This window comes from Lepidochelys olivacea (genome assembly GCF_965140295.1).
Source record: "Lepidochelys olivacea isolate rLepOli2 genome assembly, chromosome: 18".
Lineage (NCBI taxonomy): Eukaryota > Metazoa > Chordata > Testudines > Cheloniidae > Lepidochelys > Lepidochelys olivacea.
Window position 1 is genome coordinate 18764973 of NC_140428.1, and position 16231 is coordinate 18781203.

General features: G+C 43.5%; 1 protein-coding gene across 2 annotated transcripts in view; it reads left to right on the forward strand.

Moving 5' to 3' along the window:
• MTOR (mechanistic target of rapamycin kinase) overlaps window positions 1–16231 on the forward strand; it is a 105800-nt gene that overhangs the window by 42387 nt on the left and 47182 nt on the right. The gene's annotated exons all lie outside the window — the stretch shown is intronic.

Consider the following 16231-nt stretch of genomic DNA (forward strand, 5'->3'; position numbering starts at 1 on the left):
ATGAGAGGGCTTTCTAGCAGGTATGATTTTGTAGCAGTTTGAACAAGGTGACTCTCGTGGGGAATGCTCCTAGTTTGACAGTCATATTTAAAGTATTCCACATGAGCTGTATCTCTTGGGTGCGTTTCCATTTTGGTTTGGTGCAGAGACCATTTTAGCCATTTTATCCCGTAAACAGCTAATCCTCCTCTCTCCAGAGGATCTGTCATTCCTGGAGTATGTGTCTTGTAGGATTTGGAACTGTTCACTTTAGAGAGGAGATGACTAAGAGGGTGTATAGAATGATAACTGTATAGAGCAGGAAAATCATGTGCCTCTTTTTACCCTTTCTCATAATACAAGAACATGGAACATTCTGAGACATTGAAAAGCAGCAAATATAACAATGACAAAAGGAATTCCCTTTTTACCCAACATATGATTAACCCAGTGAGCTGATATTGAGGCCAGAATTCGATCAGGTTTTTGAAAAAGAATTAGACATTTATGTGGAGAAGTAGAGCATCCAAAGTTTTATATATAATATAGGATTAAAAATAATCGTATTAAACCCTCATAGTTCAGGATGTAAACCACGCATTAGCTGTTGGGATTAGGAAGAAACTTTCCCTACGACAGATTATTCCATAATTGTCGTCCACAAGGATTGTTACTCCTTCCTCTGAAGCATCTGTCCTGGCTGCTGTCGGAGGCAGGATAACGGAATAGATGGAGCACGCGGTTGATTCAGTCTGGCTGCTCCAATGGATGCCTGTTTTTTAAAAATATCAATCAATCATACAATCATAGAATATCAGGGTTGGAAGGGACCTCAGGAGGTCATCTAGTCCAACCCCCTGCTCAAAAGCAGGACCCATCCCCAATTAAATCATCCCAGCCAGGGCTTTGTCAAGCCTGACCTTAAAAACTTCTAAGGAAGGAGATTCCACCACCTCCCTAGGCAACGCGTTCCAGTGTTTCACCACCCTCCTAGTGAAAAAGTTTTTCTTAATATCCAACCTAAACCTCCCCCACTGCAACTTGAGACCATTACTCCTTGTCCTGTCCTCTTCCACCACTGAGAATAGTCTAGAACCATCCTCTCTGGAACCACCTCTCAGGTAGTTGAAAGCAGCTATCAAATCCCCCCTCATTCTTCTCTTCCGCAGACTAAACAATCCCAGTTCCCTCAGCCTCTCCTCATAAATCATGTGTTCCAGACCCCTAATCATTTTTGTTGCCCTTTGCTGGACTCTTTCCAATTTATCCACATCCTTCTTGTAGTGTGGGGCCCAAAACTGGACACAGTACTCCAGATGAGGCCTCACCAATGTCGAATAGAGGGGGACGATCACGTCCCTCGATCTGCTCGCTATGCCCCTATTTATACATCCCAAAATGCCATTGGCCTTCTTGGCAACAAGGGCACACTGCTGACCCATATCCAGCCTCTCGTCCACTGTCACCCCTAGGTCCTCTTCCGCAGAACTGCTGCCTAGCCATTCGGTCCCTAGTCTGTAGCGGTGCATTGGGTTCTTCCGTCCTAAGTGCAGGACCCTGCACTTATCCTTATTGAACCTCATCAGATTTCTTTTGGCCCAATCCTCCAATTTGTCTAGGTCCCTCTGTATCCTATCCCTACCCTCCAGCGTATCTACCACTCCTCCCAGTTTAGTATCATCCGCAAATTTGCTGAGAGTGCAATCCACACCATCCTCCAGATCATTTATGAAGATATTGAACAAAACGAGCCCCAGGACCGACCCCTGGGGCACTCCACTTGACACCGGCTGCCAACTAGACATGGAGCCATTGATCACTACCCGTTGAGCCCGACAATCTAGCCAACTTTCTACCCACCTTATAGTGCATTCATCCAGCCCGTACTTCTTTAACTTGCTGACAAGAATACTGTGGGAGACAGTGTCAAAAGCTTTGCTAAAGTCAAGATACAATACATCCACTGCTTTCCCTTCATCCACAGAACCAGTAATCTCATCATAGAAGGCGATTAGATTAGTCTCGCTTTTGCTTGGTAGGAAGAAAGTGTGAAAGACACAATTGAGCCATCTTGTCCCACGTGGAAGACACTCACTGTTAGTCTCTAAGGTGCCACAAGTACTCCTTTTCTTTTTACGGAAACAGACTAACACAGCTGCTACTCTGAAACCTGTCGCTGGTCTAAGAAAGAGCTAGGATACATGGTGATAAAGCAATTATCCTAAGTAAAACCTTACTAGTCCCTGATGCATCTTGGACCTATGGAAACGTAACTTGCTCCAGCACTCAGCTTTTACTTCTCAGCCTTGTTAAACTTACTGCTAGAGGTTTTGTTTGTAGGGATGGATGAACGTCCCAGCCAGCTAGTAACTTTTCAGCAAAGCAGCAATGGTGTCCTGGCAGGGCTCAGAAAGTGGGAAGATGAAAGCATCAGAGCGTTTGCAGAGATGAAGCATGGTGACACATTGCTGCAGACGCCCGAGAGCAGGGGTAAAGATCTCTGAGCAAGTAGCATGGGTATCTTGGTGGCTGACCCCTCTTGTGTGCTGTGCTCAGGGCACACCCCTGCCATCTGAGGCATCAGCAGGCAAGGCTCCCACATGTTTCCAGTGACCTGAGATGACACCAGACTCTGTCAGTTGGGAGTGACAGGTATTTTTCTTTGAAAGTACAGCGGCTCCCTCTCCTCATGAGTGTGTTGGCTGTTGCTTGTTTTCTGTTGCTGGCATTTCAAGAGCCTTCCATAGCAAAATTGTGTTGTATACCACAAACGAGCATGTGCCCCACATGCAGACCAAAAGCCTGACTTTTTTGTTCTGTATGTAATCCTGTCTGAGCCCTCTTCTAGCCAGAGCTTCTGTCTTTCCCCGGGGGCAAATTCTTGTCAGGCTGTGTGTGATGAGAATCGTTTTTGTCAAAAGCAGAGACCAATAGTGGAGTAAGCTGAGTTCTTGTTTCTCTCTCTCTCCCTCCACACACACAAAAAAAAAGCACACTCCCACGTGTGTCCCTGCTGTGGTCAAACCCTTGGTGTTCTTTTGGAATTCTAACAGCCTTTTATTTTTTCTAAGCAGTTTTGAAAGCTGATCGGGGTGGTCAGTCCGAAAATAGAAGTGAGGCCTGTCAGTGATGTGCTACCCTCTGACAAAGGGACATGGCCCACCTTTGCTGCTGTTCTGCCTCCCTGAAGTTCATTTTCATTTTCAAATGCTCTTAGCTCCTGACTACATCTTTATGGCCACCACAGTATATGTATCTCAAAAACTGGGGACAGGGTATAGGCAGTGGAGGGGCACTTGCAGTCCCCAAGGGACACTGAAATACATCCTCCTGCTTTCAGCATTGAAGTAATAAAAGGACCCAATGTTCGGACAAATTCTTGCCTTCAGTCAGGAGTTCTAATACAGAGGAGAAACTGATCCAGTGTGAAGGCATTAGACTAGAAGACAGGAGACCTAGGTTTATTTCTGGTCCTGCCCCAGGGCTCTCCCCTCTGTGGCAAGTTACTTCATCACTCTTTTGATTCCGTTTCCCTGTCTTTAAATGGGGGTGATACTGCGTTTGCTAAAGCACTTTGGTGTCTATGCTGTACAGGAGCTAATAAGGAACAAGTCTTGGTAGACAAGAACAGAGAAGAGGGCAATCCTAGGAAAATTGCCTTCATTACATCTGAGGGAGATTTAGACAGGAGTTGTGAGCTTTTAGGGGAGAAGCTCAGTTCTTAACTTTACTTGGGCTTGCTTTCTTAGTAAATATTTGAAAGACGAGTTTGAAAAACTGAGTAGCAATCTCTAAAGCAGCGGCAGCTGCTGCTGCTCAGTGCCAAGGGGGTATCCTGTATATTAGAGGCTGGTACCACTATCACTTATTGGAGAATCCCATAAAGAGGAGACGGTCTGTATATTGGAAGTGTGGAGTGTACTGGGTACAACTCATGAGTGAGGGGAGCTCTTCTCCAAACTCCTGGGCGGTTTCCAGATTTATTTTCTTTGTTCTGTTGCATTCTTTTCTCTTTTCCAAAATGAAAAGATTTCACACTGGAATTGAGAATCTGTTTATCTAAAACTGGGTTTTTCCCCTTTTTTCCTCCTCTTAGCAGAACGGGTCATAAAAGAACACTCCTAGCAGGATTCCTTTTCACTGCAAATGTTGGTTTGTAGAGAAGCCCTTGTGTATGGCCCTTTAATTGGTTAGATTACGGAAGGAGATAATGCACAAGCCCCATAACAGAATCAGCCATTGATTGAATGTACTTTGAATGAAAGAAAAGCACAAGTCAGGCATGTAGATCTGTGTGCTTGAGAGGTGGGGGCTTTTGGCAAATGTCTGGAGATGCAGTGAGCCTACTATGAGAATAACCAGGGTCTTGAGAACTAAACTCCCAGCTGATGGCCCCATCTCAGGAGAGTTCTACCTGGCAGTGCTTTGTGGTTAGGAATAACAGGATCGCTGTGTATTTTTTTCTCCTAAAAATATTTAGCTTCCACTATGGGAAAGTGAGGTCTTGGGCATGTTTCACTGGTGCTGCAGTGCAGTTAATAATTAGAGCATGTGACACAGGCTCAGAGCTGAGAGAGGGATATATGGGTTCTTCTCAGACATACAACTTTTCTGAGGGCGGTCTTGATGCAAACTGTGTGTATTCATCCCCTTCTTGTGCAGAAATGTTAATTTTCCCATCACTGGCTTTTTCTGCTTTCTTGACTTTTCGTGTTCTTAGTGCCTTATCACCTGGAGATTAAAGAGCCATGAAAGGAAGAAAATTACTTCAGAATTTCTGCAGAGATCTGAACAGATGGGCAAAAAAGCATTTGGCTTTTAGCATGTCTCAGGCTTTGATCTTGCTTTCCCTGAATTCTTACCTAGGACCAGAACACCTGTGATCGCTGTGATCAGAAATGTTCTAGCTACAGCTGTGCTTAAACGTAGCTGTTGCTAGCATGGTTCTTGCATGATTTCCTTGACATGTATAGACCCTGCATTGCTTGCTTGCTTGTTTTAGGGATCTTTGCTAGCCAAACCATGTTGTAAATTAACCCATCCAGTCCCCTTTCCCTGGTATTCAATACCATGATGCTGTACCATGTGCCCAGCAGATGACCAATCCCTTTCCACACCAGATAGGGAAATAACACTGGAATCCTGTTAGCCACAATTGATTCTGAATATGGTTATATCTGGCCTGGTGCCATTCCCTATGCAAACAGGGCTTATATCACTAGCTAGTGTTACATAATTAGGAGTATATTAGGGTTTTCTAATTAGAAGTAGCTATCTCCTGTACCTGGTGGGATAGATTAAATCAGTGTTGGGCTTAAGCTACTCCTTCCTCTGGGGAGCTGTTCTAGCAGGTGTACAAGTTCAGAATGGGTGAAGCTAAGACTAGAAGGCAAACTCAGTGCCCCGGGGCTAATTGGTAGTCAGTCACTGCAGAGCACATAACATGCAGCTGGTAAATGCTTTTAGGGACCTAACCCACTGTTGTTGCCTACCGTGATTGACAAGGTGCTTATTAGATTCTTCACTGCTGGCAAATTCCAGGAAATCTATCCCTAGCAAAGGATCCTTAGGGATGTGTGTATTTCCTCCAGATGTATAATAAGTCTGTATGTAGTATGCTCATGTTCATTGTTTTTAACTCAGCAGCTCACAATTAGTAACTGATTTCTTATTAAAGTCAAATAGAATTGTTGACTGTCGGAGTGATTTGGTTACGTAACTCATAATAGAGAATGTATCCAATAGAGGAGAGAATAGACTACTGCAGACCTCCAGGCTGGAGTCACAAAACTGATGGAAGAATTATTTCAGGGAGATACAAATCTATTCCCATTACTGCATCCTGATTTTACTGATGATGAGTAAGGACAGATACCTCAACAGTCTTTGTTGCTTCAGCCAGTAAATATATTCCATTATTATGGTTGCAAAAACAAAGCAGCACAATAGAAATGCAGTTCCTAAGAATAAAAACTAAGATGTGGAAAGACTTACTGCCTTTATTAGCTTTAATTACTAAAGTATGTGAGGGGAGATCTGATTTTTAAAAGATCATTGGTATAACTCCTGGAATGGCATGTGATATATATACTACCTTGGCAGTGTTCTTTCCTTGCATATCTGATGCCTAAAAACTCTGTATCTCTGGTCTTGCCTTTTTCCCCTAGATGTTTCCCCTTGCTATTTTCCTTCTCTACCTTTATTAAATCTCACTTATTAAAGGGCAGGAGATAGCGAGATGGAGACTTTCTGCAGCATATCCAACAGGGTTGGCTGAGAATTCTGTTATGGTTTCCACGGCGTCTCCCTACATCAGCAGGAAGCTGTGTGCAGGCTTTTATATCAACACTGGGAATCCAGCCAACTTCAGGGCCTGTAAGCAATGCGGTGAGACTTCACTGGAAAGATGAAGGGGGATTGGCATGGGCTCTGAACAGTCAATCACTGCAATGATTATTGAAAACAACTCTTTGCTGACATTGGTTTCCACAAACATTTTTTCCCAAGCATGGGAATAATTTTTAGTGGCTTGGTGGAGATGTTTTGTGGTGGTTTTTTTTTCAAAAGTTTGTTGAATCAAGGATTCAGGGATGTTTGAACACAAATAAACCATAGAATTGGAGAAACTGGCCAGCAAAGGCAACTCCCTGTGTCAGAAGATTATGTGTTCCCCAAAGCTTCCACAAAGCCTCAGCCCTCAGCTTCTAATCCCAGAGGAGAGCTCCCCGCACTTCTGCACAGGGAAAAATAAATTTGATTTAGATGGGTGAAACTTTCAGAACAATGAGAAAGGGAGCCTTTCAATGGGTGGGGAGAGGAGAAGAGGGCTCTGACCTCAGTATGACTCCCTAATCTTGCATAGCCTCTGAGCATCCGCATTAATGCAGCAATGTGCCTTTCCTACCAAGCTTTTGAAACCTTTTCTGGCTGATGCAAGATGGCAAGTGTGTGTTCTCCACTCACTGAGGGAGATTAATTTTTGGGCCTTCTGAAAGATTTCTGTTAAAGCAAAGCTTATGTTTTTCTTGTGAGAAGGTAAGGGAGGGATCCTGTCTGCTTTCACTTAACCTTCTGAGTTCTCAAAGGTCTTATAAATTTTGAATGACAGACAATATTGTTGGTGACCTTCAGAGAACAGGAAGCACTTGAAAGCTACCAGGGGCATATGAGAGAGAATCTTTCTATTGAGTATTAGGTATGCAGGAGAACCTAAGAGGAGAAGAAAGCCCAGCATTTGAGTGCTTTTCCTTCTGGTGGAAGCAGCTTTGTTGATAGGTTTGTTTTTTTCACTCCCAATCCTTGTCTGATTTCTTTTTGAAAAGCCTTTACAATACAGAAGTTGCTTTCTTATACCGTGTCTGTTTGATGCATTCATAACCTAACATTAGTTGCATTATCTTTTAAGGAACACTAAAAACAATTTGCTGAAGACTTGAGTATTTAGTCCTTGCTCATTGGGACAGTGAATTTGTCATGGGCATCAGTTTTTGAGACTACTGATTCTGCCCCACTGCCTCCTCCCCATAACCTCTGTCTTGTTACATTAGCTGGTCAGTTCTTGTAATAACCACCCTGGCTACTATGCACAAGTGTGAAGAAAGGGAATTGCTTTCCGGGATGCCTGGTCAAACAGGACTGGGGTGGAAGGAAGGAGTCTGCACAGTCACAATCAAGGCCAAATCAGAAACATGAATTAAAACCTAGACTTTATCAAAATGTGCCATGACTAATCCATGATTTTCTTTGCCAAACTCATTGCTCTTACCTGGCTGCTAAGGATTATGTATGCAGACCGCATAGGGTGAAATCACCTTCTGATGACACTTAGCCTCAGTTTTCATTCTTTTCTGTGATTCTAGCCGGTGCCACAAATGGATCTAAATTGTTCTGAACCGTGGTGACCGAAACACTGTTCCAGTCTGTATTTTAAAAAGCCGTGGTTTTTACTGCTGCCTTAGATTGCCATATAAAATATGAAATCAGATTGTGGAAATTAGAGAAATCAGAGCATTATTTTAAAATAACATATATCAAATCCCTTCCATTGCTATGAATTGCCAAATTGTGTTCCTGCTGCGGGCTGCCATTTTAATGATATGTATCCAGACAGGAAGACAGCAACGCTACCAGAGAGAGAACAGTGGGAGATTTCCAGAGTTCTTTTAAAGTAAGAAATAGAAGAATTCCATAGATGTTCACACTAAAACAAAATACAGAACTTACCTTAAAAGAGCTGTAGAAATTTCCTGCTGCTCCCCATGTCTGACTGCAGCTTTGATCTCCCCTCATGATGCTTGTAATCAGCTGATAATGGAGCCAGCTCCTCCTTACTTTTAAAAAAAATTGTATAGGATTAAAAATATAATTAGGAATTATTTTGTCTTGCTTTTCACTTTGGATCAAGCTATTGAAACCCTCACATAAAAAAGATAATTTGGACCTTGGCAGCATCCTTTTTCAAAGAAAACCTCAAGAAAATGTAAATGGTGGCCATTCTTCTGAAAATAAAATAATTTAAATTTGGAAACTGGAAGTTGGTAAAATGCATTGCAGATGTTATTTATTAACTTAACTGATTAATCAGCACTTTGAAAACAAAACAAAACAACTCCTGCAATACAGAGGACGTTAAGGAGGAAGGAGAAGTAGGTTTCAGTTGAGTTCAACGGGCTGAAGATTAACACAATGTATACTAGAAACTTGGCCATTGCTAATGGAGTTTTCTCTGTAATTTGAGTGAACAACACAAGACTCTGGTGGAGTCTAATTTCAGAGATCTATTTGCAAACTGTTTTACCTTGACAAGCAGTGAGTATAAGGCACTAATCTTTTGCCGATATTGAATGCACCACTGAGTCTGTCTTTATAGGCAAAGTTAACATGGGCTTGGCGTTGTCTTCACTATGAAAAAAGATGGGTCTGCCTGCTCACTGGTGTGAAAACTAGACTGTCTTATCTACCTCATGCTGAAATCCTAGTGAAGACATCTTGCATTAAGAGCGTACCTTTTTTTTTTTTTTTCCCAGAGTGAAGACATAAGAACAGCCATACTGGGCCAGACGAATGATCCGTCTAGCCCATTATCCTGTCTTCTGACACTGGCCAGCGCCAGATGCTTCAGAAAGAATGAACAGAACAGGGCAATTGAGTGATCCATCTGCTATCATCCAGTCCCAGGTTCTGGCAGCCAGAGGTTTAGGGACACCCAGAGCATAGGGTTGCATCCCTGGGCATCTAGGCTAATAGCTATCCTCCACAAAGTTATTTAATTCTTTTTTTGAACCTAGGTATACTTTTGGCTTTCCCGGTGTCCCATGGCACAAAGTTCCGCAGGTTGTCTGCATTGTGTGAAGAAACATTTCCTTATGTTTGTTTTAAACCTGCTCCCTATGAATTTATCTGGGTGACCTAGTTCTTGTGTTATGTAGAGGGGGTAAACTACACTTTTTCTCCACACCGTTCATGATTTTAAATTTCTATCATAACCTCCCTCCCCCAATCATCTCTTCTGTAAACTGCATAGTCCTGCACTTTTTAATCTGTCCGTGGAAGCTATTCCATACCTCTAATCGTTTTTTTGAGATAGGGCAATCAGAATTGCACGCAGTATTTACGGTGTGGGCGTACCATGGATTTCTATAGTGGTATTATGTTTTCATTTGACCTGTTGAGAGGAGGGCTAAATAGGGGACTTGCTTTCTGCTGAGGTTGGTCAGCAAAGCCATTTCTGCCTTCGGGCATGTTTCCCCACCTTTTTATTCTGGAAGATTTGCAGATCATCTTTCTCTGGAAACTATGAGGAAAATATCCATCTGATTCTAGTCCAGTAAATTGCTATGAATCCCAGTCACAACACTGACTAAAAGCTACTGATGGCTCTGCCTGACTGGAACATTAGTCCCTCGGGATTCTGTGTGTGCCTGAATGCTTTAGCGCTGTTCGTTCTCTGTCCAGTCCCAGGCAGCGATAACTGGAAACCAGGCTTGTCATTCCTTAAGAATGTAATAGAATTTTAGAAGATTGTGTCTGAGCAATGAATTAATGGCAAGTGCCTCAGGCCCTCTGAACCTGCCTGAAGAGGGGTAAGAGCAGTAAGTCTTTGAAATCTGAGGGGAAAGAAAATACTCCATTGGTATTAATTTTAAAATTACATTTTGAAGGTGTTGACACTGCTGCTTTTAATGTTACTGTGTGGCTTCCAGGAAAAGCACAGTCTGTCCCCCCAGCCTCAAAAGAGCTAGTCTCCAAAGAGGCGTGAGTCTGTTTTTAAATGACTCGTTTCCCTTTGAAAACACATTCCAGTCAGCTATGGTAATGGTGGTTTCATGAGCTGTCAATATGCCTTCAATAATCGGTGAGTGAAAAGCTGAATCCAACGGAGGAGAGAAGGCAGAAATCCATCTAATAAACAAGAAACTCAGACTCAAACAGGATAGGGCCGAACCCCATTTATCCCCACACACACAAGAGCATTTTCCACTCACCTACGTAAGATTTAATAGCAGAGTGCTTAGAGTTCATTGCTCTTAAGAAATAGCATATTGAATGCTCTGCAGAATAATATGAACTATAACATGTATTACTCAAACTACACCTGTCAGTTTAACAAAGGGAACACGATGATTTATGGGGATTTGTTTTACTCTTTGTCATACATAATAGGGATGAAAAAGACCAATGGGAATCATCGACTCCATTTCTCTGCCAGTGCATATAATCCCCTATTGCATGCAAAAATGAGAACAGTATGCAAACTTACAGTGCTCAGAAACTCCCCCGTGGATCCCCCTGCTCCGCCCCCCACCATTAATGTGAGTTTTTCCTGCCTCGTTGGAGGTTTTTGTGGTTAAAAGCCTCTATTTATACTTAGGTAACGTTTAACAGAAAGTCAGTAACACAGTAAGTGTGTTGCATTTTTGGGAGCTGTCCACTGAAGAGAAATGGTGGAAGCATGCAGTGGGGAATGTCTGCTTGACCAGCTTCTCTCACAAATGCCTTTGCACCTTCTTCCATGCTGCCCACTAACTTGGTTCATCCTTCCTGCATTTATCCATAAACAGCTAGCCCTTCAGCTCTCTCCTCGAGACCCACCTTGGCCATATTATCTGCAAGAAATTGATGATGATGGGTTGGGAGGCGGGCAAGACCAGGCTGCACTCTTATTTATCTAACAATTAAAATTTTGCATCTCTATTTCTATAAAAATTGTATCCCTCTATCCTACCCTTCATGAGTCACTTGTCATCTTAAATTGTAGTCTCTCTGGGACAGTGGTCATTGTGTTCATATGTCTATATGGCATCTGCCACAATGGGGTCTTGATCCTGATCCTGGCTGGGCTTTCCGACACTATTGTGATAAAATAATCAGTACATTTATATAGCTAGCATATTTCTCCAACTCCTCTGGATGCCTCTTTTGTCCCTCACTTCTACTGCAAACCTGCCCCATCAATCCTGGCACAGCTGTTCCCCTCAAAATACAAAGATATTCTGCTTTCCCCAGTCGTCAGCAAACCTGCAATTAAACCCAACCAGCTACCCATCCCTTTTCCTTTGTGCCTTCACCTCTGAATCCATCAGACATACCATTTTCAACTGTTCTTCGAATTCCTATCCATCAACTTCATCTTGAAACCCCTCCAGCCTGGCTTCTGCCCCCTTTGCTCCATCGAAGCTGCTATCTCACTGAGCTCTCCCAGTTACCTTTTCCTGGGTAAGTCTCAGGACCTTTACTATATGCTCAACTTTCTTGAACCCTCTGCTCCTTTTGATGCTCAGTGACACCTGCTTTAAGATTCTGTCCTCCCTTAGGTTTTGTGACTCAGTCCTCTCCTGGTTCTCTTCCTGTTTTTCCTTGGTCATTCCTTCAGTGCAGCATTGTCCTCCCTTTGTGATACTGCCAGGCAGCAGTGCAGAGACCACTTTATTCCCAAGAGACGCTGTATCCAAAGAGCCAGACAGCAGCTCTGGGTGAAGCCCACATCACCAGCAATGCAGCCCAGCCTCCCCACTAAGCTATGGACATTTGTTCTGTCCAATGCCCTACCAATTTCACGGCTGTGAAAAACTCATCACGGACCATGAAATAAGCCCTTCCCCATGAAATCCAATGTCCCCTTGTCCCTAGGAGTCCCTCAGCAAAGGGGGCTCCTACCTCTAGCTGGGCTGGGGAGGTACAGGACTTGTCCATCCCCTGCACAGCCCCTGGGGGCGGGGGACCACACCCACCTCCGGGTGCCTCCCCCTGCTGCAGGATGCTCTGGGGCTGGGCAGCAGCGCCAGCGGTTCCTGCAGATGGGGGAGGCTTGTGGAGTTGGATCCGATCTTCCTTGTGCTGCTGGGAGCACCCCAGCAAAGGGAGCTCCTAGCTGCTAGTTGGGCAGGGCTGGGGCAGGACAAGACTTGCTCTTTACCTGCAGGGCTGCTCTTGGGTATCTCTCCTGGCTGCAGATAGATCCGCACCCCCTCTTCCCCACTCTGTCCAGCTCTGAGGGTGGCAATCCCATTACCTCACTACAACAGGTTTGCGACACCCCTCCGCCATCTCCTTTTGGGTCGGGACCCCCACAGTTACAACACTGTGAAATTTCAGATGAAAACATCTGAAAATGTGAAATTTACCAATTTTCAAATCCTATGGCTGTGAAATTGACCATAATGGACCACGAATTTGCTAGGGCCCTACCAATGCATGCTTGGCAAGTGGGTCCCTGCCAAAGACCCACTTCTGTTTTAATTCCTACAAGATATGAGCAAACCTATGCTGGCTAGGCCGAGAGTCCGATGGGGAAGTAGATATTTTGAGACAGGATGTAATTTCATACCGATCATATTTATTTATATATAAAAATTGTATATCTGACTGCCTCCCTTTCCCCTGCTCTTTTGTTGCTTGTCAGTATCTCTTTGGGGTAGGGACTGTATCTACGTCACCTAGCACTACAGAACTTTAATCCTGATTGGGTCTTCTGGGCATTACAGTCATATAAATGACATCTGAGCTAGGCTCCTCTTTTGGGATTATTCCAAGGACATGTTACAAAGTAATATTTGACTCTTTTATTTAATGCCCAGAATTGATTTGTACTTAGTACACCTCTGAGTTCCTGTTTTGTTCTCCTGTGAATCATTCAAATAAAAATAAAATTAAAAGATATTTTTGACTTTTTTTCCTTCCCAAATGGCTAATAGTTGAAGGTATTTTTGGAAACTGAACCATTCATTCCTCTGTCGTATTTTCCTGCTTGTTCATCCAAAATAATCAGAATTGGGTCTGTCTTTGTTTTTGAACAAATGTAAGATGGCCAGGTCCTGTGACAACAGGTGTCATTACAAATAATGAGAATATCGTCTGCTGCTCTAGTAAAGAAAACATTTTGGTTAGTAGCTTTTGCCAACTGAGCACACAGGTTGGATTTAAGGAATTCTCATCGCACTAATTCTTATAGGAGAAAATGCTTGATTAAAAAAAACAAACAAATAATGAAATATTTCCTTTTTTGGAGGATGAGGAGGAGAGGTCACCTCTTAAATTTAAGAAACCCCTCTCTTCTGCAATGGATAACAAAAAGAGAGAGCACATAGAAACTCTCCACGTATGAACCTCTAGTTTTAATAGGCTTTGTGTTTTTATTTCACTGCTAATGCTCCTGGGCTGCACATGCCAGTAATCTGGATTCTGCACTGAGAGTGTTCACTCTTAGAGCCCTTTCAGTTAGAACTTCATCCTGTACTAGTGTCCATAGGAAAGTCTCACCTGGGGGAGCGGGGGATCGTCTACGTCTGGGCAGTTGTGGGAGAAGGACCCGTGGGGTTGCCTCTCTATTTCTTCCTGCCAAGTGAACCTCCAATATAGACTCGCAGGCCTGAGCACCTTCCACAGTGCGTTCCAGAACCTCCCTGGAGGATGAATAGAAAGGAGTAATCTGGGTTGACTGACAGCTTTGTTTTTAAAGACCACCCATTTTAGCCCTTGTTTCGTACGTGGGCCAGAATTTTTATCACTTCTAAAACAAGGTCTTTCCTCCCTCCCTCCCTCCCCCACCTCTCAAGCTAAGAGCAAATTGTGCCTTGTTAAGGCTTGTCTGGAATGCAGAACATTTCATTCTACTCTGGACAGCAAAGGGGAAGCGTGCACAGAAAAAAAAAAAAAAAAAAAACGTACCAAGCGCTGTCAACGAAGGAGCTATGCTAATTGCTAAAGAATAAAAGATAATGGCCAATTTGTCAGCAAGCGTTGACAAGAAAGATAAAGTTGGAAGTAATTAACTGTCTTACGTGCTGGGAGTGATGTGTCTGCCAATGGCTCTCTAAATCATCAGGCTATGAAATGTGGCAGAAATTTATCACTTTTATGATGCAGCACTGACTAGCTCCTGCTTGGGAAGTGTGGAGGCGGTATGTTCTTTGATTGTCCCCACTGAGACGTGGGTGTATTCCTAACCTGGCCTGTCTTGATGACGAACTCTGGGAAGTGTGGTCAGCTGTGCATACGGAGCCCAATAGTGTCTGATTCAGCTCAGTGCATTTTGAGCTCATCTTCACTAGGCCGGCATACCTTTTACTCCATCTGGTGTGCTCCTTAGATATCTGAAATGCATTGCGGAAGCTTGGGCTAATTTAACCAGGCTGGAAAGAGTTCAGGGTGAGAGAACTAAATCAGGAGCCCATGACAACGTTACACTAATATTTCACACTTCTGCTGGTGTCTTTTTGCAAAGCACCCACAGCATATCACAGCCATTAATTCAATAATCTGCCACACTGTTGTGTCATCAGGCTTAAGTCTCAGGATCTCAATTTTTACAGATAGCTTAAATGACACATTCTGACTTGCCCTAGGCCATAGTGGAAGTCGATGACTGTCAAGAAAAGAACCCAGGAGTCCTTTCCCAGCTATTTGTGCGTCTCTGAATTAAGTATAGGATTATATCTCCCGTCCCTTGCCTTGCACTGACTTAAATTGATAAGGGACAAGTTGAGGGTGACAGTCTCATTCATGGTACCAAAATGTCTGTCTCAAGTGCTTTACGTTGCAATGTTTCCCTTTCAAATCACTGTAGCAGGAAGGGAGGGTCTTGGACCATTTGGGCATCCAGAAGCCCCACAGGAGACTGCTTTGTAGAGGATTTAAAAAAAAAAAACAAAACAGGAGCCAACCTGCTGGTTTTCTGGTTTTCTCCTGTGCTAGGGCAGGGGATAAAGCACCGCTATTTGTTATCTCTCTGACACAGAGCTGGGTCTCTGTAGAGCAGCATGAATTAAGCTTGCACCTATTTCTCTCTGGTGCCCATTAATGGTGTTTTGGAAATGTGGGGATTAGGAAAGGGGTTCTTCCTATCTCAAGTATGCAACGGCATGAAACATTCCAGGCCCTGTCTTTTTCACGGCTCTTGTAGTGTTCCTGAGTCAGCATTACAAGGCTAGACTGTGGCATGAACAGTCTGACCAGCCTGTAGAGAAGTCCAAGGTATCCTTGTAGATGGGCTTTATGTGCTCCATAGGGTGCACAGAGTTCTCATTGTGTAGGAAACATGATACACATGATGCAGATTAAGGGTTGTGGTGTAAGTAGGCTTCATGCATGGACCTTGAAACTCTAAATTGTACATAGACCCGGGAAGGCATGTGGATATTAACTACTGAAGAGCCATTGAGAACACCTGGACTTCAATAATATACAAGAAAGGAGCTCGTCAGATCTGACAGCAGGGGGACCTGTGTTTTGATTGTGGACTTCTCTGGCAGCATTTATCTACAAAATAGATGCACTGGTTTGATTTCAGTGGCAAAAAGACGAAGGCTAGATTATGTAGGGTCCAGGATTATAGATGAAGCCAGGAAAAGCAGAGCTGGAACCCAGACCTCCGGACTCTGAGCCTGGTGGCTTAGCCACAAAAGAGATTTCCCCACAAAAGAAATTTCAATAATAAAATTATTATACCACTAAGAAGGCTACTGAAACATTTCTTTGTCACCCCATGCCTCCTTAGCTCAGCTAGTGTGAACAATGCCACTTCAGCTGAAGGCTCTCTCGGTATTCTCATTATACATCTGTATTTCATGGGGTGTTGTAATTGAAGGGAAAAAAAACAATCCTTAGTGGGAGAGGCATGGAGCACTGAGAGAGGCTGGCGATGGCTTTGGTCTTTGAAATTAGTTCTTCTGCTGGTAAAAGAGACAAAAGAAAACGTAGCTTCCCACTTTCATTATGGTCGGGTAACTGTACAACTCGTGTCTTCTAAAATGCA